This window comes from Corvus kubaryi, unplaced genomic scaffold (genome assembly GCF_017639235.1).
Source record: "Corvus kubaryi isolate FWS band 111438036 unplaced genomic scaffold, C.kubaryi_AGA036_p1.0 37270, whole genome shotgun sequence".
Classification (NCBI taxonomy): domain Eukaryota; kingdom Metazoa; phylum Chordata; class Aves; order Passeriformes; family Corvidae; genus Corvus; species Corvus kubaryi.
In genome coordinates this window covers 3,934,310-3,944,528 of record NW_024581083.1, presented here as the reverse complement: position 1 = coordinate 3,944,528, position 10,219 = coordinate 3,934,310, and positions in this window count along the sequence as shown.

Below are 10,219 nucleotides of genomic sequence, written 5' to 3'. Positions count from 1 at the left end.
AGCTGAACTCAAAGAAACCTAAGCAATGCCATAGATCACTTGGCATGCCTACAAAAACGCTCACTTGAAAACAGACAGCACCATACCTGCAGGACCACAGCAAAAATGCACTGATTGATACTGCTAAAAGGAATTGGTTGAGTTTGCACCTATTTTTTAATCCTTGCTTTTACCACAGATCATTCATCTCTTACACATCTCAAAGCATCACTCACTATCATACAAGATTCCAGAAAAATCAAGGAACTAGTCAAAGCAGATTAAATAGTGTTGCTTAAAATTGCTCTACGTGTTAAATTAAGCAACAGTTACAGTGTAATTTTTCAAGACGTCTAAAACTGTGAAAAGAAACTGAACAAGACACAACCACCCTAATATGATTCCTCTCATTTCAGGAAGTTATTTTCTTGGCATGTGTGTGTCATCTCCCCCTCTTCCCTCCACCCCTCCCTGGATAATTAACTTGCATTCTTTTGTTGGGGCTGTCATTAAAAATGGTTTTTAAAAAAGCTATTAGAACAGTTTTAATCAGAAGAGTTTCTGTCCAGCTTGTACAGAAAGTCACACATCATTAACCAGTCTTATCAAAATTAGTGGTCACAGCACTGACCACTTCATTCTGGCAGCCTGGTTCAGATGGGTGGGCGTCACAGGGCCAGAAAGGGACTTGGTTTTGCTGATGCTTTTTTTTCTCTTGCCAAGACAGTGAATCATGACCCAGATTATAATGAGAATACATCTAGGTCATATAATTTAATTGATTTCATCTCAGGTTTCTAGTGATACTTAATAGTCTCCTGCTGTCTCGCTCTCTCAAAAGAAATAAAGTTTGTTTCTTTATGGCAATTACCACCTCAGCACAGCCAAGCCAAAGTACTAGAAGCAGCTTGACTGTTTTCTGGCATAACTAAAATTGAATTCATGAAGGGAAAATCTAATAGAACAACAAAACCCTTCAGCAAGCAAAACTGAGTGTTTATGACTGTTGAAATACATGACTTCATTCTACAATTACTTAAGAAGACAGCTAATTGAAATAACTCTGTAAGCCAGCTTTCAGTGGGCTACTTGCAAGTGAAATTACTTATGAATGTATAATTGAAAACTAAATTACAGTATGATTTTAAACTGTTTAGTTTTTCACTTACATGACTGTTATGTGAAGATTTCATTATTGTGTCTGAAAGCAGCAAAGTACTGATTATTTCTTAAAATGTTTGCATTTTTATGTAGGAGTGTGTATGTGTATAAACTCTTCACATCCTTTACGTATATGCACATCCATCCTCTTCCTGAAAATTCAGGAGAACTAAAAACCACTCAAGTTAAATGTTATTCAATGGTCACAAGCTCACAGATTTATTGTATTTACAAGAGAGTCTAGATGGATCTGAAAAAGCACACCAAGGTCTGTTATCCTCTTTCAGACTTTCTACTTTCTTGTTCAACAATGTGAACTTCATATTCCCATACAGTTCTGATTTTCCTTGCGGGGAAAATTTCAAAAAAGCACTACCACCAGCAAAGTGGCAGGTCAAAGAGATGAAACAGATGTCTTCTTGTGGTACTTCATAGAAATCCTTTAGTCTGTGCCCCTAGAATATATGAAAGGGACATATTTCTACTTGAGCAGTTGATGCCCACAGAGAAGAAAAACACTGAAGATGTTTTTTCGGGTTCTGCTGTGGATTCTCAGAATTCAGGCTAAGCAGCAGTCAGTCTCCTACAGAACAGTTTATTTATATGCATATACTGAGATGCTCTGAGTTGTAGAAGGGAAGCTTAAATGTTTTCCTGTGTGTACCTCAGTGTCAAACTGTAGCTGGTGGAACAGAGCAAGCACATCTTTGATTCCACATAACTCAATCTACTTGTAAGCACAATATGAAAAGAAGAAATGAAAAAAACTTTATAAGAAACACACCTGTATAATCTCCAGAATAAGCATTAAAGAAATAATGAACTGTGCTTTGGCTCAGAAAACAAATAGATTTTTAAACAATAAGGGGTTTAATTGGAGGAAACATTTCATTTCCTCAACAAAAGAAGGAATTCATGGGAGATGTCTAAGCGAAACCTCGACAGCTGAGTCAGAAAGGGCTTAATTATCTGCATTTCACATCTTGTTAGACTTGTATTTTATGTATTTAAGCCCTGCATCTGCAACAATCTTACAATCAGTGCAGTGATTAGTCCAGCTGTATTTATATTTCACATAAAGTTCATTTTACTTCTCATTCCTTCTTTACATCCCAGCCTTGACAGTAAATTTACTTTGTGGAATATGACTGGGATTGGATTTGAGGCCTTCTGTTAAAATTAAAATTACTAAAAAAACACATTTAGAGAAAGCTGAATTTGGAAATGAGACATGCTAAGAACTGGCCTTGGGAATCCCCACCTTGCAAGGATGAAGGTGAAGAAATTGGCAAATCTATGAAGAAGGATGGGATGCAGGAGATCGAAGAAATCAGAGTCTAGGAAATGTTAAAGTCTATATCAGGAATAATTTTCACATTTTTAAATTCCCAGCAGAAACAAATCCATGTTGGAACTCTTGGTCATTATTCTACTATAAAGGAAAAATAATTTTAAATTACATAGCTCTTTTAGGTCTTTACTAAGTACCCAGAAGGTACCAAAAAAAAAATAATTTTTTTTCTAATAGCAACCACCTCCAAGACCAACAGAGATGTGTCAATGGAGTGTAATTCCCTGCAGGTTCACCTGTGTCACCTGATCATCTCATTTTTTACAGTAATTCTCTTATTTCTCTCCTTGCTGAAAAGGATGAGGCTTTGGCCTAACAACTGCACAATATTTTTGTATATTTGTACTGAAAACATATATGATTAAATCGTTCAGTACATAATTCCTCATGCTCATAAGTCAATAGCAACAACAACAAGGATCTGGACCAGGCTTCTGCCTTTTGTTGTATGCTTTGCTTAAATTAATCATCCCTGCTAATTTTCATGAGAAAATTAACATTGCAATAATTTTAACTGGCTAGAATTGTTCATGAAGAAAGAGTAAATATCAGGAACTGGAAGGGCCAACTGATCTCTGCAAATGCCCCTAAAAGCAAATACTTGAGGCCAACCTTTGGGAGAAAAAAGAACAGAAACTTTTTCCATGTCAGAATTGCACTCAGCCTATTTTTCCACTTTATTTCCTGTTGTTCTCTTGCCTTCACAACTCATCTCTTCTTTAATTTGTCTCAGAACTACTTCCTGCAATTGTTGGTGGTATTAAAAATGAAAAATAGCAAAATAATAAACTTCTGGCACATGATACTCTTCTTTTTCCCCTGTAGAGGACAAACACCCTTAATATCAATATAAGCTAATTTCAGACTAAATAAGAAGCAAAACAACACCCAATTCTTTATCCACCTAAATCAGAGTCTGTCATGACAGCGAAGTGATAAACCTGGGAATCAAATTTGTCATGATACAACTTCAGTTCTAGTATTGACTGAAGAAGACAGATCAAAAACTTGAAGAAAACTTCTATTTAAAGAAAACTGAGTAAGCCACCACCAACCCCTAAAAATGTAAAAATAAATCTCTCCAGATACCAGTGCACTGGCAAATCAAGTTAATGCCTTTATTATTATTATTATTATTATTATTGTTGTTGTTTTTGTTGTTGTTATTGTTGTTGTTAAAAACTTGTTGTACATGGAGGGTGGAAATCGTTTGATCCTTTGGAGACCTCGCCTGTGGCACAAGAGTCTGTGCTAAGCACAGCAGTGCTGTTTGAGTCCCCAGATCTTACAGGTCTCACTAAACAACAGAGGCCACCCAGAACTTCTACCCAGAGCTATCTGTTCTGCTACAGATTTCCTGTGTGACTCCAGAAGCTTCACCAAGACATAGGCTGAAGCACTTGGGCAATTTCCCTAAGTGTCTTTGGGGATCCACAAAATCCTCACCCAGCTGTTTCGGTGGCTCCAGCTCCTAACCTTTATCCAGAGCCATTTACATGCAAGAGGGTTGCTCCCAAAGAGAGCTGTGATGACCATCTGGATCTGTGCACATTCTTCTGCATCAGGCAAGACATCAATCCATAGCACATATGCCTGCTGGTGAAGTCCTTCTGTCTTCTCTCAGGCTCCTCATTCCTTAGGTCAATAAAAACACCAGAGCTAAGAGTCTTGGCCATACAGAGCAGCTCTAAGGACCAACAGGCTGCGGAGGAGGGAATGCCATTATTCTAACACATCAACACAAGTAGCAAAAAAAGAAGAATACTACTTGCAAGTCAAGTCTGAAGCAGATTTCACTCCAACACAGTCATCTGTTACAGCCACTTTTCTCATTCATTCTCATGTGAAAAGCTGCTGGTGAGGACAGATTTTCCTGGAAAGCCAAGTCGCAGAACTTCTAAAGTCAAGCCAATGATACCTCATATACCTCAATGGCCTCACTCTCTCTAGCAGCTCTTCAAACACACAACCAAGCTTCTAAATGTTCCACTTGGACAGTTTGTTCCTCCAGCGCTCCGCCAACCATTTCCATTCAAATATTTCAGGAAAAGGGGATCATGTGCCCTCAAGTGTCCCTATCCAACCACATTCATGGGGCATGAGTCAGCACTTAAACAGCTTGAAGATGCATTCCTTGAAAACATACACCTAGTGCAAATATGTATTTCTCAAGTTGCAGCTTTTAATTCAAGTTATGCACCTACAATGAGGTTTGTACCTAGTATTTATTTTCTCCCCGGTAATTCAGCATTAATTCACATACAGAATTGTTCAGGGATACCTACTTCAGGCCAAGTCACTACACAAAAACAAAGATCTGTGGAGACTAAATTTATTTTTTGACAAAATTATTCTAAATGCAAGATTAAACATTAATTAAGAACACATCAAGCAGGATATTTTGGTATTGCCTCTTCTCAAAGGAAACATCTGGATTTCAGACTAGTAAGTAGCACTACCTGAGTGCTCTTCAGTGACCTGCACTTCCTACTTTACTCTAAAAAACTGCTTGTCTTATTCAAAGCTGCTGAATCAAGGGACAAATCTTCAGGTTCCTGCCCAGGGAGGTTTTCAGTCAAGATCTACTTGAGGAAATTCACTCTGTTCTACTAGTGCAAAGCCTATCTGCTACTCCCCAAGGAATCTGTACAACAAAATCCCCATTAACTGCATGTGTCAATGCTCACAGGTACTAAAATTCACTTAGCAGTTCTCTGCTGTTAGTAGCTACAGTCTACTTAAGCCAATCTGAAATTTTATTTTTACATGGTACTTCAGTAGGTGCAAAGTTCTCACCAATTGTGCATTTTGGTCCCCCAAAATCCTTATGATCGCAACCCTCAGCATACACGTTTATGAGTTAAGTTTCCCATCTTTAAGAAGGCAAGGAAAACAAAACCCTGGAATGATACAAACCACTTTCTAGCAGAAATGTGCTGTGACAACTGGTCCTGCCCTGCAGTGCAGTCCATCTGTGGGCCAAGCAGGGCAATGCCTGCCAGTAACAGTAGCGCTGCCCTGGCTTGGCACCCTCCCCACCAGCACTGCTCCTGATTTCATCCAGGCTCCATGTGAGACCTGCAGCCCAGGGACATGTCCCTGTGCAGTTTTTTCACGTCAGCAGATCTCAGATTGTGAAATGGCTGTTTGGCCAAGCTTTGCAGAATGACGTGACAGCACAAGGAATGCTGTGTGCCTGGCAGAGCACGAGGGGTTTGGGGTATGAAGATGTCAGCTACGATAAAATACCACTCAGGGCAGGAGAAGCCAAACTTGGCAAGTCCATGTTTCTGCTACCTGACTCAGGCAGACTGTCCCATCAGCTGTGTTTGGCTGTCTCAAGGGCACCCAGGGGGAAAGTACCATCCTTGGAGAGGAGTAACATTTAGGAAGGCAAAGGAAGAGAGCCAGACTGAGGGCAGAGTTCCCAGGCAGGCCGTGGTACTCTATGCCTCTGGTTTAGGTGACCAAACTCTGCATGAGAGGACGGACAGTCTACAGCATTGCTATTTCTACGTGCTGTGAGCACTAGGACTCTGCAGATAGGTATTTTATACCACACACTCCTGGCCCAACTGGTTAACAAACTCTGCAAGAAAAGAGATGTAAGACCCTGCAGATGCTTGAAATCATGCCAGAAGGGAACATATCTACAGTTTCAAAGGCTTGCATTTGGGGGCGAGGAAGACACTTGTTTGGATAGACCATCTAAACTGAAGAAAATTTCCAAAAATAACAATCCAGAAGTTTTAAACACAAGGTATTTGTGGAGAGCAAAACAGGGTTTGGGGAGGACAATTTTGTGGGTCTGGGGGTTTGGAGGATTTGGTTTGCTTGTCTGGTTTTGTTGTTGCTTGGTTGGGCTTTTCTCATTCTATTTCCTAGTTACTGTTGTGGGGTTTTTTTGAACACAGAACTGCAAGGCTTTCTACAATATATAAACAACCTAAAACCTACTTATCATTGATTTTTTTTTTTAATTATGTTATCAATAATTAGAAAACCTTGTTTTCTGGCTTATGTGTTAAACGATTACAGTAGTACTCCTCAAGGTATTTCCAATATTTAAATTTAAATAAACTATAATAAAGACCAATTTAAAAGAATAATCAATTTGTTCTCGATTTCCAAGCATTTACATTTAGGTGCTAGGAGTGGACAAGATAACTGACCAGTCAGAGAAACTTAGATTGCCTTCATGGCTTAACTCTGGATTTTCCCCAGTTCCAGCAGAAGGTTCCCACCCGCTCCAGTGTGACCCCAGGGATGCTCCTGACAAGGGAGCAGCAGCACTGGCTGCACAGAACAGTTATTTTTACAGCACAGCCCCAGGACAGTCACACTGGCACAACGAACAGGCTGCAGCAGGCAAATGAGGACAAGTAGTCCAGGCAAGGGAAAAATTTCTTCAGTGAGCGCTGTACCCAAGCTACATTTCCTCAAGTGGCACCCACAAGCTGCAATAATATTGTCAGCTTAAGGTTTGTGCTGAATTGAAAGGGACAGTCCTGTCATATCTCAGTCCTTGGACAGTCTGTCTCCCCTGCCTCATGCCAACTCTCACATTGAGCAGGCTAGGGAGCTTAAGCAGCCAAAATAAGCCAAGCCAAAACATAGAATAAAACCCCCACTCATTTTCAAAACCTCACTCTATGTCACTCAAGCTCTTGTCTCAACATAATAGGAGGGATGGGAACAAACATCCAAGGACACACATGGTAGAGTTATCTTCTTCACCACTCTACAGACTTATCAGCACTGCCTCCATCCTCATGATCTGCACTTGTTTTCATGCTTTCACTACAGGCACAGGTGAGAGGGGAAGGTGGGTCTATTTGCTCCCCTCCATGACAGAATAGCTGGTGAAACAAATCTTTCCCTTCAAACCTGGAATATTCAACACTAAACACCAGCTCAGTCAGATGGCATTTCCTCTCAACTCCATCAATAAGTATCACAAACCAGCCCTCTCCACAGTGTACTCATGTACTAAGAGCTAAAAAATATAGGGCCCTAATTTATCTGGGCACTTAAGCATGGGCCTAAGCTTACATCCATTTCTCTGTCACAGAAGATAACATACAGTAAAAAAAGGAAAGGCTTCAAGGTTATTTTATACAGACCACAAATCCCAAGTAAGGCACAGTCATTGTCAGATGCAGCTGATCAGTCAATGACATTCATTTTTTTCTTATATTCACAATTTCACAATTGACTTCTTCAGGAATTATACATAACCTTCATGATAAGCCCATGCTTCATCAGTACTTAAATAAAAGAGGCTTATGTATGTAAAATTTACACTGCAGTGGCTGAACCCCAACCAAAGAAAGTTTCCTACAGTAAGCTGAACAAAGTTAAACCTTGGAAACTCTCCTCTTCCCTTATAAATGTTAGTTATAGGAATTTAGGTCTACTGAAACAGACTATTATGTAATTCTCTTAATCCTGCAGTGCCTTAAAATATCTTACTGCACTATCGCATCAAGTGCAGGCACACAATGGGCATCAGATGTTTGTCCTGTGAATAAAATAGGAATAGAATAATATTCTTTTATTATCAATTACATGTTTTATAGTCTGTGTTCTGTTGAGACGAGCTGGTTTTTATTCTGAAGTGTAGAAAAATAAAAGGATTTGTGATTTGTTGAATTTTCTTTTTCTTCTTAAAGACAGTAAACTAGAAAACTTATGCATTTCCAAAGAACTATATTCTATACTTATATGAGATACATGTCTACACAAGTATGCTTGAGTAATTACAAGGTTCAGGTGAGGAATACTGAAGAAACATACAGTAAGTTTTGGTCACCTTTTATTTAATTACCACAGGCTCTCCTGCAGCTTAGGAGGTTTTTGCATTCAAACAAAAAGAACATTCGTGATCCTTATCAAATGTAGCTGTATGGGAAGGCTGCTTGCAAATCATAATTTTTTTCAAAGGAGCAAGCAAACTTTGTTGGGTTTAGTTGAATATGCATCCCATCACAATTCCTTGCATTGCTCTAATACCACATTAAGATTACCTTGCCCCTCTTATCAAGAATTGTTATCAAGATCATAAATACATCATATGCATATAGAAGAGTACTTCAAACAACAAAAGCTGCTTTATGCATAGAGTAACTACAGGGTTTAATTAGGAAGACAACAGGGTTGGGTTTTTTTAGTCAGATATTTCTTGGACTCTATCTTTTATTCTGTAGTCAGTGCTGGTGATTCCTGCAGCTTCAGAGAGGCTTCAGATCAAAGTGATCTTGGCAGTGGCCAAGGAGCTCCTGACTCCCAGTGGGGAACTCAGAAATACTAATGAATCCTGAATGGAGCAGAAATGGCAATGTCAGAGGGAGAGGGGAGCAGGCTGCAAGAGCAGGGGCTCACTCTGAGCAGTGTTCAGGCTGCTCATGAGCAAGCACAGACCTGTTGGAGTGTCTGTGGCTACACAGCTGAGCCTCCCTTCACACTTCAGTGGGTCTGACTGGCTTCTGTGACTTGGGAAACTATGAAGCTTCTTCACTGGAAAACCTCAGCACAGACAAGAGAAGCAGAAATATAATCCTTGTTTCTATATTAATGTTTCTATATTCATCATATATGATTATGAAGAAAGTTTAGTCTGCTATTACTTTGCACAGCAGTCAGGGGTCACTCTCTGGAGTCACTCTGCCACACAGGTGTCAGAGACGACACAGTGTCTTCTAGATCATTATGGGGTCAGTATGTTCCACACACCTCTAAAGGGTTGAATCCTACAGCAAAGATCTATTTTAGCTTCTGCAAAGGCAATCATAAAAAATCTGACTATTATTACGATTTTCAGTATTCTTGCAATTTTATATTTTGAAAAGATGTTATAATGGTTATTCTCCACACAAGTTCAGGAACAAAACAAAACCAGGTCCTTCAAGGTGAGGCTTGCTGCACCAGGCAAACCCAAATGCTCCACCACCCACAGAAAACATAGCCATGAGATTTTACAGCCATGTGATTCAATTCTTTCATTTTAGATTGTGTGTTAAGATTTCACCTATTTAGAATTTATTGCTACTGTTTTTTAGATTAATAGAGTTGTTAGTCGTGCATGTATTGGACTATATCCTTACTAACAGGACAAAGACCATTTACTTTTACCTACCTCTGTCTCAGACTGAAAACTCAGAACCCATTTTCCACTGTAGACTACTCATTTAGTTTCCATTGTAACCACAATCCAAACAAAATTGTATCTATTTTTTAGAACTCAAATGTTGTGATTTAAGTTTTTATACATGTTGAAACACCTCAAAAATTAATTACTGAAATTTCTCATTAATTTTTTAGGGATGCTGTCAACAACAAATTCTATGTAGCAGCAACATTAAGAACAAAATTCCAAGGCCTGTAGATTATATCAAATTTAAGGAAGATAAAATAATGACTGACAACACAAGCATTAAACAACTTCAATCATTTAAGTGATTCCTCTAACAGATGGCAAAAGCACTTCTGAGCACACAATTGAAAAATAATTGGCCTGGAAGCAGGCAAGTAAGACAAGAAAAGTGTACTAAATGCCACAATTACTCAGCACAGGGATTAAAAAACAGATTTGGGGGCTTAGCAAGGAAATCACTGAAGCTATTGGCACAAAGGAAAGCAGTAAGACAAAAGCATTCATTAGTAGTATCAGATACCAGGCAGGTTATCCTACCAGCATGCAAAACATGAGGTGTTCTCCAGCTGGCACCT